The sequence below is a fragment of the Cheilinus undulatus genome, linkage group 9 (assembly GCF_018320785.1).
Source record: "Cheilinus undulatus linkage group 9, ASM1832078v1, whole genome shotgun sequence".
Lineage (NCBI taxonomy): Eukaryota > Metazoa > Chordata > Actinopteri > Labriformes > Labridae > Cheilinus > Cheilinus undulatus.
The window spans coordinates 9,763,440-9,780,028 of NC_054873.1; the positions used below are offsets into that span (position 1 = coordinate 9,763,440).

General features: G+C 40.6%; 1 protein-coding gene across 1 annotated transcript in view; it reads right to left on the reverse strand.

Moving 5' to 3' along the window:
- Window positions 1-16,360, reverse strand: part of lingo1a (leucine rich repeat and Ig domain containing 1a) — a 53,154-nt gene extending 36,794 nt beyond the window's left edge. The window contains exon 1 of the mRNA XM_041796487.1: window positions 15,859-16,360. The gene's annotated coding sequence lies outside the window, so the exon portion shown is untranslated. The remainder of the gene's footprint in view (window positions 1-15,858) is intronic.
- Between the last annotated feature and the right edge of the window lie 229 nt (window positions 16,361-16,589).

Genomic DNA, 16,589 nt, shown 5'->3' on the forward strand with positions numbered 1-16,589 from the left:
GAGGGTTAAATTGCCTGGACCATCCCCAGTGCTCTGCAGACCTGATCTCTCTCCCCTCTCCAGATTCCCACAGGTTCCCAAACTACTTTGCACTTCTGTGGCTGAACGTCACTCACCGGCATCCAGCAAGGTCAAATGCCATTTCATTTTCTCGCTTTTGATCGCTGCCTGGCTCTTTCATCAGTCCCACCTTCCCCATCCGCCCACACGCCACCATTTCACCGCTTTAACTGCCCCCACTCATCCTCCTGCAGCTTTAGAGGATACGACGGGCAGTAGCCGGAGTTAAATATGTCCGTCCAGGGGAAATACATAAGCAATCGATCAACTTCACCTTGTCAAACTCGTAAAGTCAGAGCTATGTGTAGCTTTTAGGTGAGATGAGAAAAATAATCCAAACTGAATGCATCGTGCATTTAGGAGCCGCATACATAAATCTCAAAGCTCTCCACCAGTAATTCTGCTCCTTCTGTCCTTGAGTGAGGCTTCCTGCTTTCTGCTTTTCTAAATGAAAGGAGAAACACTTTGACTAAATGAGAATCTCCATCTGTCTTCCTGGAAAATCAACCCTGACTAAGCTGGTAAAGACAGCCAGATTTCATGTTTTTAACACAGAAAATCCACCAAACAACTACATATCTATAAATATGACCTCAGATGTCAAACACCACATGACTACAGTCTGATACTAGCTTTTTGAAGGCCCCAGAGCTCATTAAACCTTTTAAAAAGGCAAAAAGACCTCAAAATGCCTCAAAATTCAAAACTGATCTTCACTTATATTTCTTAATCAAACTCATTATACCGCCAAGCTTAATACCTTCAAGTTTAAAGAAGTTGAAATACAATGGATGACAGGTATGATGATGTACAATCAATATGGGAAGCTCAAATGTTGTATTTATGCGATTCATGTAAAGGTTGACTTCCTGACATCTATTATCACGCTTTTTCCTTCAACTACAAAGTCAGAGTACAATAAAAATCATGACGGATTAGACCTTTTTTATATTTGATAACCCGTTAGCTACCATCAGATCACAGCTTATGTTAGCATTTAGCCATGTGATTACCCTAGCTGCAATATATACAAGGACTATGTTAATTCAAACACATTGATTTTAGGCTGAGGTAACAGTATACCAAGACGGATTTTTAAAAAATGAGTTGATTTTGGACCAATGCCCCCAATGTTACGGCTAAGACCACTGCTATATAGATTCTTTGCAGATGACTTTACGCTGCAAGGGAGAACTCCAGATGGGGGGCTAGTAGTGATTTCTGCTTAGAGACATTCAACCAGGAAGGTCATACTTTGAGATGTTTACAACTGTTTTTAAAGTGTGGAAATAAATACGTTCTCAATTTTTAGGCTACTTTTGTTTCCCGAAAGAAAAGAAATATTCACGCAAAAAAGCTTTTAAAAAAATGCTCACAGCTAAAGTTGTCACACAACGCTCAGGTATGGTCTAGTTTGGTTCAGTACATTTTTCCCGTGGTTTAGCACATTACACCAGATTTCCTCAGCTGATGTACATCCAACCTCACGGAAATCAGTCTCTTTTAAAGATCCAGATCATTCTGTTGAGCTGTTTGGCTCCCAAACGACTCTTCGTTTGGTAATTATGGCTTTTTAACTCCTTAAAGCCTGTTCTATCATTTTTTATACAGACTTTTTGTGATACCTCTATCTAATAAATATGATCAATAAATTACTAAAAAAACTTCTGAATACAATCTGATAGGTAATAAAAATGCCTGGGCTTCTCTGAGAAGTCAGAAATTAATCAAGCATAAAATTCAATTAACTCAGTGAGGATTTTTTTACATATTCTCCAGGGCCCTAGTACGAGACTCCTCAAGACTCTTATCTCCTGTGAGTTATTTTTCTATTTATTTGATAGCGCTGAATATCGTAATATGAAAAACGTTACTGTTGTTTTTTATGGAAAAAATTCTGAATATATAAGTTTTACTTTTATCTAATTATGTCAGCTATTTATTTTTTACATTTTTTAAATTCATTTAGTTTGAAATTAAGTTGTTCATTCACTCTTTAATCTGGCAAGGCAGTGGTAGATGCTTTAAGGTCTGCAAGACTGAGTAACATCCTGGTCAGGTAAATTGGAAAAACTGCAGGAAAAAGTCACTTTTTTTGTAGGGCTCCTATTTAATGCATGTAAACATGATAATTGTGGTGTTTAGGCCCATTTAGAGCTGTAAACTGTCCCCCATTTCAGGCCCTCTGTCAGGCATTTAGGATCATGTGATTGCAAACAGCCTATAGCAGAACAGATGATACAGATACACTAATAACAGCAGAGCCTGAAGACAGAGCTACACAGCTAATGCTAAGCTGTAAGCACAAATTAAGTTTAAGTTCAGTGGTAAATAAAAGTGTTTCACATCATCATTAATGTCTTTGATTATTACATGCTAAACCCACTACGTCAGATGTAAATGATAACTGGCTAAGCACTGATGTTAGCTGCAATCCCGTAGTAGCTAATGGGTGAATAAAATCTTTATTAACATGAAATATGGTCCAGTGTCTCTCTAGATCTTTAGTATCCATGGTCTTTGTGGTTCATTTTTAGTCACAGAGATACTTGAAAACAATTTCCGGTTGTCACAACTGACACCTTGGAATATTCCAGTCTGACGTGATAACAACATTTGAGCTTCCCACCCTGACGTGGCAGGAACATGGGAATAGGGTCTATTTAACACACTGCTCATATAATCATGCTTTCAAGCCTTTGTTCTCAGCTGGTGTGTTGGGATCCAGAACTGTGTTGGAAAGCAACTTTTTGTGGGTTGTGCTTCTGCCTCGGGGGGGGGGGGTAAAAATTGCTTTTATTTTAGAGGAAATGTCTCCATGTCTTGGTCTGTGAAGTGTCTTCCATCTCAAGTCTAAACTGCACCATTTTAACAAAAATGAAAAACGTTTTCAAAATTAAATTTGGGTCACAATTTTTCATTACTAGGGCTGTAGAATGATCACTTTTTTAAAAATCCCACTCAATCTCAGAATTCCTATTGTTAATTAGAATAAGGGCCAATCCCATTTACTCCCCTTAACCCTTCCCCTTCGTCCTCCCCTTCTACTTGCCCCGCGAGAGAGACAGAGTGGTGAGGGGTAGGTGTGAAAATCTTCCCTTAAGAAGCAAGACGCCACTTCATCATCACACATTGTCAATAAACAGCGCATCATCAGAGGTGACAACAAAGCTTCAACCATCTCATTCATACTTTGGATCTCTTCTCAATTTATACAATAAGCAGCCCTGGTTTACAACATACCAAAAACACAATAAACTCCCATCCCGAGCAGCTTAAGACTGAATATATGAGAAAACACAACTGGTGAATTTTTCTATAATCATTCATAAATGTTGAAAATATTTACTTTTATGTGCCTCCTTTAACGGTAGTCCACTGAACTTGCCATTTCTTAAGTAAACGCTGTGTACGGTGGAAAATTCATTATACCCCTTGGTTCAAGTGTGGTCCTGAAAAATCTTTGTTTCAAGGGCTATGTAGGCTTGGGCGTAGACCTGGCCCTCGATTCCAAAGAGAATTGGGGCACCCCTTCACCTGACATGAACGTGAAAAAAACAAGGGGAGGGGCTAAGACAAGGGCTAAGGGGGAGAAATGGGACTCACCTTTTAACTACTTTAAATTCCACTATTTACATTTACAAGGGTTTTGGTTTCATTTTTGATTGTAGTGCTGTCTTAAACTTAAGGTCTTTATATTAGAGTTGTAGTTCTGGAGAAAGGTTTTGGTCTTGAGACCAGTCTCAAGACCTGATTTTTAATGTCTCAGTCTTGATTCGGTCTTGACCCTCAGAAGTCTTTGTCTTGTCTTGGTTTAGGTGCACTCTGGTCTTGGGCAATTCTTGGTCTCGGATAGTGTGGTCTTGAGTACAACACTACTTTACATACCAGATGTGTTATCAAAAACGCATTGTTCGCATTTTTGTACCATTTATTTGCGTTGTTCTTAATGTGAACAGGCCTTAAGGATAACTGATTTCCTGCTTTTATTTGGAAAGAAAATTGGGAACTTTGGATGGATAGAAGATTATGATATGAACGCAACCACAGAAAAAGGAACTTATGTTATGTAACTCTCATATAGTTACATGTTTGATAAAAATCAAGGTGCAGATGACGTGAGCTGTCTGTTAGGTTTTTAAACTCAAAGTAGACATTAGGAGTACTGGTGGACCTATTCTGCTTGGTGACGTTGCAGTTGCTTTAAGAAAATGTGCTGAATGAGACAGTTAAGCAGCTTGATTTAAAAATAATGCACTAATTATGGATCTTAATTGCATCACGATGAATGCATTGATGCTGGCAGCCTTAGTCATTGATAGAGGTTGTGAGGCCTGAGGCTGGACCAGTTGAGAGCCACTGAATTCCATGTTGGACGATACAGTGAGCTGATCAAGCACTGGTGGTAAAATGTTCTGCTGCAGTTTCTCTCAACAGTTAATATTTAAACCAATAATGGATGATATGATAACATCTGTGGGTATGGATTCATGAGTCTGAAATGCTGTTTGGCTTTTCTTGCTTGCTTTCTCAGCATTATTAATAGAGCACTTTGGGTTTTTGGCGTCTGGTCAGATTTAATAAGCAGTTTTGACACATTTCTTGGCTGTGCAAACTTGTGATGGGAATTTGTCATTATTTTTAAAATGATTTCGAGCTAATGATGATGGCTTTTTGGGGGGTGGGTGGGTAAAATGAGCAATTACAATAATTAAAATAAGCAGGCCTTATTCACCCTGGGATTCTCAAAGTTTGCAGTGTTGATACATTTTGAAAATGTTTTCGACTAATCAGAACCAAGCTGCAGGGATAGAAAGCGACCATATATGGTAAAAAAAAAAAAGGACAGAATATATGAGGCAGGAAGCATATCCCAGCTGGCATAATTAAAAAGACATAGACCTGTCGCAGAGTATAAACAGAACATGCACTTGAATACAGATCAGCCTGGTTACAATATGATAGGAAAGATGTCTCATGTAGCTTTCTTTCATATCAAAGTGGGTTTACTGCATTTCTGCTTCTTCACGTCTGGTAAAACCTACATCTCCTCATGCCACCCAGGCCGGTCGATAACCTGAAATCCGACCTCTTGTTTCCTCCCTGCACTTTCGCTCGCCTCTATCGACAGTATTAGCAATTCTTTGTTACAATGTTCTGTCATCCCTTTTTTTCTCTCTACTGGCGTTGACAGCGAGTGGGTGAAAGAAAAAGCCAGCATGAGGGAGGGAGAGGAGACAGACAGACTGAGAGAGAAAGAGAGCTTTTAGGGGAGTTAAACAGCAAAAGCGAGAATGAGGAAGAGCACCAAAGAGATGGAGAAAAGGGAGCTTTTAGGGAACTAAAAGCCTCTGCCCCTTTATACCTCAAAGTGCGGCCCCTGTTGTCTTGAATCACATGATGAATGGATCAGACAGTTGCTGGATAAAGCAATGGAAGTTATCTGACCGAAAAAGAGGGGGATAATGTGCTTGAGGCACATTAAAATATTGGAATTATCAAAGAACGCTTTAATCCAAGTATCACAGAGAGTAGCCTTTCTATACAGAGGCAGCACTTGAACAGGGGTGCTCATGTTCTTAATGAATTCTAATGGGATTACTGGCTGTTAATGGCACTTACTGAGTGGCATGAAATAACGACAGCACCAAAACAAGTTCTGAGACATATTCAGGCCTTAATTAAACAGAATTAGCTCGTTACAGAGAGGGTTGTTTTGCTACAACGTGAGCAGGTTGGTTGGAAATACTACCCAAAAGATATCCAAAATGATTAATTCATATGGAGTCCTGTAGCAGGCCTGGTGTAAATGACAACCTCACTTCTGAGAAGAGCCTCTGCCAGCTTACAAAACCAAGGAGAGAGAGGTAGAAGTGTCTGAACACCAAACTCAGTGAACTCCAGCTCTCTATGACGCATTTTAACTGCTATTACAGCAGCAAGGTGGGGCATGAACATTAATCTTGCTCCCACTTATGGAAGATATAATGTACTCACTCCATTGAAGAGTGGCTGCACAAGTGGGACTCCTATTGTCCCTGAATTGGGTTTCCAGTCACTAGTGAATATCTCTGTTTGAATAAGTGTTTGCAGGAGAACAGATGGAACATATTGTAATTTTGCTGCACAATACTAATCATCACCAGCGCACAACAATTTATTCCGTCTCTAGTTAAACATGCTGTTATCAAAGGAGACAATAACATTCATTGTGTGCAGATGGATTGCAAAGGGAACACATTGTGAAAAAGAGTGGGAATGGAATCCACACCCCAAAAAACATCACGTTTGTTTGCCAATTTGTATGAAGTTTTTGGTCCAGCTTAGTCCGCACGGAGCCGACTCTGGCTCTGCCTGCGAGCTTCATCACAAAGTGCATCAAAGAGCACGCTAGTCATTCAGAAATGTATTTATTTTACACAGCAGATTTAAAATACACTATTGGAAAGCTATTTCCTGTCCTACACCAAACACAACTTAAACACCAAGCAAGTTAATGACACACATGGGAGGTGTCATATTAAAGCTGATACTCAGGCAATCCCAGTAATATCAATTCGTTTTGGTTTTTGCATCTTGCTTTTATAATAAATCTGCTCCAACAAAGAGTTAAACATCAGCTCCTGTACTGTTTTCATTGAATGTTAACAGGTCTTGTAATTATTTTTATTTTTTTTTTTTTTTAAGGGAAAAAACCCACTAATGTTCTATTTGGAGTAACTTTTAAGCCAGTGCAATTAAGCAATGAAGGGATCCTATGAACACAGGCATGAGGCCCTCAACATCCATTTTTTAACCCCTTTTACATTCTTATTTATCACAGAAAGTCCTACTTATAACCTGGTGTGAAACCAACAAAAAATGACTGTTTATCGATGTGTTTTTTCTTTCTTTCTTTTTTTTTTTTTTTTTTCTTTGAGTAAAGGTGTCCAGGCAGATTTCAAAATATCCATTTGGACACTGTAATGGTCATCTGGTAACCAAATGACTTAGAGTTATCTAAAACTGAGTTTGAAAGTTTATTTAAAAACAAATCACAATTTTACTCCAAGAAAAAAAATTCTTTATGCCATTTTGGATTGTTTTTGTCTCTTTTTTTTCCTGTTTTACCAACAAACGCCTCTCAAAATGTGACAAAATCTATATATTTGATCATAAATGTATGTTTTATTCATCAGAAAATATTTCTTAAAATTACACAGTAACATCACATGACTTATTTTTGGTGTTTTTCAAATGAAAATGTAATAAATGATGCTCCCATTCACACAGATATTTACATTTATTGTGAATTTTATAGCTTTTCTAGCTTTTATGCCACTATAATAAGATTGTTTATAATTTTGCACTTCTCATTAGTGCATTTTCTCTTGAAAATTCCAAATGGTCAGAAAACAGGCTGGTGCAGAAGAAAGGGCTGAGTTCATTTATGATCATGGGGCCTCTCGTAGTCCGTGCCTACATTTGCCCCAGTCTTTCCCCCCATATTTCCCATCATCTCTCTTCAGCTATCTTATCAAATAAGGTAGCGATGCACTGATGCATCAGTTTAACGTTGGCATGGACCAATATCAGCCCTGATGTCAAACACTGTCCATTGGCCAAATGATGAGAAACAAATATGAGGTACCGGTGTTTATCCGTGCGATTAATTCTATGCTGGTGTCTGGTCTATCTAGCTGCAAAATCTAATTGCTCACAGGGCTTAAGAAGGCCCGGAAATTTCACATTCATTTGCTGATTCTGATATCGTATTGATAATATTGTATCTCCTTAATTTTCCCAATTGGTGCATCTTTGAGAAAAAGCTAAAAAAGGCCCAAAATAAGTTTTAAAAAATGTGTTTTTTAGTTGTAATAGACACTTATGCTGACAAATAACTGAGATGTAATAAGAAATTTCAAACAGCTCGGTGCCACATGTGCCCAAAATGTGACAATTTGGCTCGTTTTGGAGATCTGCTTGAATATTCTGCCTAAAACCTTCTAAATTTGTCATGGATTGCTTTATTAGCATAAAAGTTTGCACAGCTAATGTTAAGATTAGGGTTGTCAAATGATTATAATTTTTAAATTGTAATCTCAGAATTTCTGTAATTTATCTCAATAATTCTTTCCAATTTGTATTTCTGCTGTTCTGCATTCAAAAGAGTTTTTGGTTCATTTTGGACTTTTGTTCTGTCTAAGCATAATCGACTTCCTGTCTGGGTACAGGCTTGCTTTTATTTTGAAAACAAAAGGAACTAAATGTACACCAGAGATTATGACTTCAGGTATAGGAGCATATGCCGATTCTGCACTTGGTCCTGTACTGCTCAGGCCTCCTGATGCACGTGGTCGCCCCCCCATGACCCATCAGGTCCTGGGCAACCAGTATATGGTGAGCTGGATTAGGCCCTGGAAAGCGCGCCATAGAAAGGCAGGTACCATTCCCATCCTCGTTCTCCTGAGCGTGTCAGCATCGGACACTCGGTCTTCCTAACGATACCCATAGGAGAGATGTCACAAAGGAGTCCAGCAGCCCCCTTTAGGCCATCAAGGTCTAGGCCTCACAAGAAAATAGTAAGACCGGAAGCCCCCTCACTCAGCAAGTTCAGAACTCCCACAAAGACATTTACAGTCCAGAAGACTGATCAATGACTTTAACTTAAGCACGACAAGTTATGGACTGAAAATAAAATAACAGAACAGTAAAAATTATAGATGATTTTGACTTGTCCACTGAGCTGCCTCAGTGAAATCAAACATTGAGGAGCAGTGGCTGTCTGTGATTGCAGGGAGATGCTGCTGTAGTTTAATTGTGATTAATCCATTTGCTAACAGTCCTAGTTAGGATGTTTTTTCTGTAGTTTTGCAAGTGTTTTGAGGATTTAACTGCATAATTCGTAAGGGAAAATCAGTCTAAAATTGCCTTGTTGTTGTTGTTTTTTTATGTTTGCTGTGCCAACTTTATTCTTCTAACCATGCAGCATATACTTAAACATCTGAACCAATCTCCCAAGGGTTCCCTTTAGTATAATGCCTGGATTATTCAAATAGGTCTTGTACTTACAGAGTTGGCCTCTATTAATAATGGCCATGTAATTTTCTAGCAGAGACCCTACATTGACTTAACAGGTTAATAGCAGTAGTTTATGGGTATTGCTAGCAAGAGTATAAGGGAAATCAAACAGTGCTTTCTGCTACCTCCTTAAGCATCTCTACACAGATGTTTTAGCTCCACTCTTCAATCCCCAGCTGCCAGTCTGAGGCCATCCACTGCCTCAGGAAATGTGGTTTACGGCCCACTAGCAGCTTAGTAGAGTGATTTAAGCGTAATTCACACAATTATCTAAAAGATGGGTGTCCAAGTTTGAGTCTGCCCAGCAACAGGGGCACCATCATACGCTCTGATCAGTCCCTCTGCAGTGAATACAAATGTCCTCTCGCTGCACGCACTACAACACCTCCCCAACCTCTGATCCTCAACCTTTTAAGCCTTTTTTCAATGATTCATCCTCAAAGACACTCACGAATGTTATCTCACCTCTCGCTGTGATTAGGATTTTGCATCTGTTTAATGTAAATGCATGTGATTGCATTCAAAATCATATTCAAGAGATCATCAGAATGCTGGCAGTGGTCAAGCATTATTAGAATAAAATCTATACAGAGGCTCTATTTGCATGCAGTCTGAATAGGGTCAAGGCTTGTGGGGGCTGCTACAGTCCTTTATGCATACTTTAGCCAAGGATCTATTCCTGCTGTCGCTTGCCTTTTGAAAACATGTGGTAATCCAGCTTTTCTTTACGGACTCCTTTACACACAAGGTGAAATCGCTCTCCCCAGGCACCTTTGCAAAAATGCTCTGAAGACATTTTTCACGACACTGTGAGGCTGATCAGAATTAGCTGCACTTGTATCAGCTTTTCTAACATGGATCCTTGAAAGGTGAATGGACCCTACAGGCTAATGTGAATGCCTGGCATTTATACGGGTCTCTGATACCCCTCCAACAAGACTAGACCCCCTCAATGACATTTCAATAAAGCATTCATCAAACAGTAATGAAGTTTAATCATAGATGCTCCCTTTCAGATGCCCCTACTACTTCAGATCCATTATAATAAGAATAAAGAGATGTCATGTAGCTACTTAGACTGACAATCAAATGTGGATAGCTGTGCTCTACATCAGGCTGCTCTGGTCATATAGGGAAGCTGTATCATGGATGTGATAAATACAAGGTTACCAGTTTGCGTCAATTCTTGATCTGTTTTTATGATAATTATGTTAATGTGTCCAACAAAAAAAGATTAAGTCCAATGCAGACAAGATTGATTTCACAAATGACTCTGATTATAGTAAAGTGGAGGTCAACAAACGAGTTGTATGCAAAAATGTTTGTAATCACAGCGTTGTTAAATACAGTAAACCAGGCTGAATGATAATACACTCCACTGCAGAATTTACAGATGGAGCTTTTAGCGCTTGTTTCCTGGTCCCTCTTTCGATCCTGGAGTCGAGGTTTTTTGGGCCGTTTTCATTTTTGAACCTACGAGTGAGTGAAGCCACCACAATAAAATCAGTTTAATCACAAAATGTATTAACCCGAAACCAAGGCAGTGGTCACCTGCCTTCTCATGATCCGTGTATATTGGTATGAATATTTTCTGATGTGCATTACACAGATCCCTGTTTAATAAAAATTTTATATTACACCAGAGAGCCACGGATTTTCTTTTAATATGGATTTTCTTGCAAATACTTCAGCCAGTGATTTATTTATTTGTATTTTGACCTCGGTCTCCTTATCTCTGAAGAGTACCCAATCTTTGTTGCACCTTTATTTACAATATTTTTTAATGCTTTGTGGCACTCACCTTATTATATCTAGAAATGACCATGTTTGGTCAATGGATTGGACGCATATTGCTTTACAGGGTCTATATTACAGACTTGAGCATTATAGCAGGCTGTCAATAACTCTGTTGAACAATCAGAACCAATGTGTTGAGGTCTATGATGAGATTTATTGAATTTTGTGGCAGGTTTTGAGATCTTCATTGAGTGGTATGAAATGAATGCTTACTTAGGAATAACAGGGTGTGAGTGGCTGTGTTGGCCTGCAGCTATCTTATTCTATTTATTAGCTTTTTGGTATGGGCTTTTTTAAAATTTTCTTGTAAAAAGGAGTCGACTGTGTAAGTTTATTTCCTTTCCTGTTTTTTTTTTTACTCAAAAATTTTAGACTTTTTTTTGCATTTAATTGTGTTTTTTTGGTGATAAATGAAATAAACCTCAATATATGAATAAATAATTATTTTTAAAGTACATTTTCAGATACAAGTTACAAGTGAGACCATGTAAAAACTGGACAAATTATACAACCAGTCAATGAAGCAAATATTGAAGCAAATAAAAAGAAACCTTTGACCACAGGTTCTCATGGGGTGTGTGGAGAGAGGGCATGCTAAAGAGCCTCATCATGGCATTGTCTACTCTGAGGTTCTTAAACTATGTTTTCTTATACTTACTATGCATACAGTCATATGCAAAAGTTTTAGGCACGCTAAGGAGGGAGAGGGGGAGGAGGGCAACAAGGATCAAGCTTGACACATGTTGACACATTGTCACAAGGTCAAGCTCAACGGCATCTGTTTTGTCTGGGCCTTGCACCTGGTATTAAGCTTTAGGCAAGTAGGGCCCTAAGGATTCATCATAGGGCCTAATGTGCCACAACCCAGAGCTGGAAAAGGGGAGGAGGGTGGCCAGAGTCAAACTCAGCACGTCAACATACATGTGTCTCTCAGCAGTCAAGGTCAAGCTCAACGGCATCTCTTTTGTCTGGGCCTATTATTATTATATATATATATATTTTTTTTTTTTTGCAATTTTGGTGGTTCCTTGGGAGCAAGACTGCAACACTGCCTTAAATCAGTGGTTCCCTTTTTCCCTTAGGTACCACTCAACTCAGCTTGTATGTAAGAAGAACTAAGCCCCCCCAGGACTCAGACAGAAAAATTAAACATCAATCTTAAGTGTTCTTATTGATAAAATCCCGTAAGAGTTGGCCCACACATACTTGTTCTTGCAAGATCTGTGCATAAACCATCAATTATGAATCTTCTAATATATGCAAATCTAACTGTGCCAATCTCTGAGTGGACCGAGCCTCTAAAGGGGGACTTGGACCCAAGGTTGTGAATCAATGCCCTTAAACACACTATGCATAATCAATGCATTGATTTGCATTTAAACAGGACCCTGTTTTTTATTTAAAAACAGATCAAACAAAAACATAATGGCATCACAAAGTAGACTCTTGAGACCATTTAGGACAATTTTAGATGTTTAGACAAATTAGATAATTAAAGCACACATTTTTCCACCTACGTCCGCTTAGTTTTGATTTCTCTTGGTTTCAAAAGGAGCCCCCCATCCTGCCTCATACAAGAGTGCAGCTGTAAGTGCTTTTGCATTGGGGTTCCTTTTAAATCCACTGGCCAGGTCCACTTCTTTTATGCAGTATGTTGGCACAGTATGCTACAATTGTGCAGGTATATTTTATGAATGATACCCTGCAGCTGCAGTGTTAAAGAAAAATAAAATAACATGGTGTGACTTGAGTTACATTTGGCAGTTTGGTCAAAGCGGAAATGAGTGAGAATAATATTATGAAGAGAGCCAACATTAGTCTAACATGAGCAAAGCAGTTGGGAGTAGGGCTGAACATCTAATTGTGTTTTTTTCCCCTAATATTGCAATCACAATTTAATATTTGATCAGTTTTAAGTTCCTTATGGTATGTACTTTTCAACAATGACAGGAAATAAATCACTCTATATTATAACCAACACAATATTAGATGGAATAAACTAGGGAAGAATGATTAAAAAACTATCTACCATTAAGTTGGCTCATATTGCAAGATCCATATCAATCGCTATATTAAAGGGAAAGGTCTTTTTATGTCATTCTTGTTATGATTGAGAAAAAACATACTTTAACAAGAAATTGTGCACAAAATCTCTGCTGCAAAAAAAACGTGATAAACTGGTATTTTGACAAATTTCAAGTTAGAGGAAATATTACTACTTCTGTGATTTGTTATTTGCAGCATACCATATTGCAATTCAATCTAATTTGCTCTCAGTTACCCAGCCCTAGCTGCCAACATTTAGTAGTTGCACAGGCAGAGCCTGAGAAGAACCAGACTCATGTTGATCAGTCATGTGCTCTACACTGTCTTGGACACAGACTCTTCAGTATAAAGGCCTGCTCTGCTGAGACTTTGCTAAAAAAGACAAAAAGAAATTCTGCTGACTTTCAAAGAGTGTGTGCAGCTTCTCTTTCTGCTTATCCTCCTCAAAAGACAACCACCAAGGACAACAGCGACTTGTGAACAAGACGCCCCCCCTCCCCCACTCATCAGACCGCTACTATGATACCACCGCAGGCCTTTTATAAACACGCCACGGAGCCTCAGGCGTCGTCGTATCAAGGCACTGGCATAAAGTGGACTGGCAGGCCTGGTCTTATGAAAACAACATAATTGCCATCCCGGGTGAAAACTCCTCACTGTGTCATCGTAGCTCGGAGAAGGCACGAAAGCCTCACAACTGGGAGCTAATAAACACCTTGTCGATGGCGGAGGTGTCAGCTTTACACCCAGGATGAATGTCTCCAAGAGACACGGCAGCACGTCATAAGCCAGCATTAGCCCGCTCACTGACACTGTTGGTCATTTAGCGTGTTGTGAGAAGGCGGGTCAGTCATCACGCTGCTGACATCACGGGTCCACACCTTCGACACCCACGCCGTCTCGACTGCTCCTCTTGCCTCGCTCTGCTGATGAATCAGTGCTGGAGATGATCCCCTTTCACGAATGATTCAAATGATGCACGCACTCTCCTCCTTTAAAGTTGATTACAAACACTGAAATGAGACTTCACAAAGATATGAGGAGCGCTCTTCTCTTCTGACATCTGACACTCTGTTTCACAGCACATAGAGGCTGAGCTTATTGCAAACATTGATCAGCATCTTGCAATTTGATAGTATGTCAACAGCAGCATAATCTTGAAAAGGATGGTCTTTGTTACGTGCCCTAAAGCCTTTTGCAGTGTTGGGGAGGTGAATCCTATCGACTTCTGGGAGATTGCCAAGGTCAGCGGCCTGCACATTTGTTTAATGAAGGCAGCCAGGGCGTCTGGACAAAGCCGATCACACACTTGGGTAGCGTCTTAGCTGTTGTGAGGCAGCCATGATTGAGTCAGCAGTATCCCTTACCAATCGTGGAGCAGAATCATGACTAAAAACCCCCTGAAAACTGGATTTTTCACGCTTTTAAGTGTCGTTTAAGGGATGAAAGGAAAACATTACGTGTGACAAGGTCACTCTGGAGTCACTAGAGTGCCTGAAGCACAGCAAGAAAGAGAGAAAGAGAAGTAGAGGTATTTCAGATGAACTCTGATAATGCACCTATGAAGACCTTTTCTGCCACACCCTTTGCCCGTGTGTCTGTGTGATATCTCAGAGTGTATCAGCCATCTATCATGCCGGATTGCGAGCCCAGATAAAGGCTGTGCTGAGGCTTGCTCCTGTTTCTATCTGGCAGTCCGCTCCCTCCGGCTATTTATAACCAATAGAGCTACAGCACTTTATGAATGTCCGCAGGCTCAGCATCACACAGTCTTCTGATACTCTGCCGCACACTGTTTTTTGGTGTGTCATTAGAAGAGGCAGTGCAGGAGGGTGACAATTTCAGGGGAGGGCTCCTGTCTTAGCCTATATTCTCTGCATATGCTGCCTCGAATAACAAATAACAGAAGGCGTGTGGCAGCATGAACACACAACTTCCATCCTGCGTCCTGTGTAGTCGCACTTAGAGCTATATATAGATCCCAGGACTGTTGTGTTGTTAAAGGACCACTCCAAAAAATATCCAAAAGTGGCTCTTGAGGATCAATAAAAACGCAGGAGTCCATTGCAGCAGGAGCTTGCTCTTGCCCATTTAACAGATAGCCATCTTTTGCAGATGAATTAAATGGCATATGGGCAGGATCACGACTGCTTCACTTGCCCACATAGAGAAATGTTGAAATGTTATCCCAGCTATGGGCAAAGAAAGGCGAGATTAAGATCACATTTTTGCAATTCAACCCCCCCTCTCTCTTCCCCTTCCCCTTTCCCACACACACTCACCACTCTCTCTCTCTCTCTCTCTCTCTCTCTCTCTCACGCACTCACAAACACACATTCGCGGGACAATTACATTTGATTAATGGCTTAAGCCTCCGTCCTCCCAGACAGGCACACATACGCAGAGAAATGACCAGAAAAGCAGATTACACTGTCGAAATGTTGCGCGGATAACAAATCTATAAATTAATTTTCATTCTGAGTGGATTAGACGCGTTTTTACCTGCAGAGGACGCGCCTAACCACACTCAAGACCCCCCTCCCTCCTCCTCCTCATTCTCCTTCTCCTTCTTTTCTGTCCTGTCAACCGCTTCTGCCCGATAATCATCAGGATATTTTAACCGATTTGACATCGAGAATAAGATCCGAGGAGTTTCAGGAGAGCCTCCAGTGTGCGCTGATGTCGCCACTGGCGCACTAGAATCCACATATTTGAGGGATGTTTTCTTCAAAGTAGCCCAGAGAGCCCCGATTTAGCTGCATTCTGGAAATCCACCTCTAAAATCTTGGCCTGAGCTCGTATTTAACTGCATCGGCACAAGAGCGCTGAAAATATTCCCCCCCAAAAAATGCGCAATAGAAGCCCCATTTTCTCGCCTTTTCATGGGATACTCACCTGCTGTAGGCTTCACTGAATCCAAGCATCCTTTCGCATTTCTCCCCGACGGCAACTCCCAGCCACCAACACTCAAATTGAGACGCACTATCTCAAGTCCATCGCCTTGAAAGACAGCTCTCAGGGAAAAAAAAGAGCGAACGAAGAAGAGGCAGGGTGGGAAAAAAAAAGACAGCAGCCAGTCGTTTCCTTTGCAGATTCCCAATGAGTTTCTCCACAGCGGCAGCACCGATGCTTTAAAGATGACAGCTGTAGTTAAAAAACAGGCAACCCACACACATACATGCGCACACATGCACGCACGCGCGACGAGCAGAGACACAGCGCGATCCTCCCTGGGTTTAATGGGACTCCCTGTGCGCCCGAACTCGTCCGTGGATGAGTGTGGAGAATAAAGAAGGAATGCAAATGGCAGGTAGAGAAAGAGAGAGAGAGAGAGAGAGAGAGAGAACAACTCCCACGCACCGCTCCCGATGCAAGCTCGCACAGTTCTCTCTCCTTGATGCAGTCTCACCAACACAGCACAGCAGTGTGTGTCTGTGTGTGTGACTGCTGGCTGTCGTCAGTGGCACAGGCAATCCGCCTGCTGGAGGGAGGGAGGGACGGAGATGATCGGCGGAACGCACTCTGCCCGGTGTCCTACTCAAGTGTGAGTGCGTGGTAGAAGTATGCGTGTCTGCGTGGGGGTGTTCGCCTGTATGTGCTTGATCACAGCACGCATGCACTCTGTT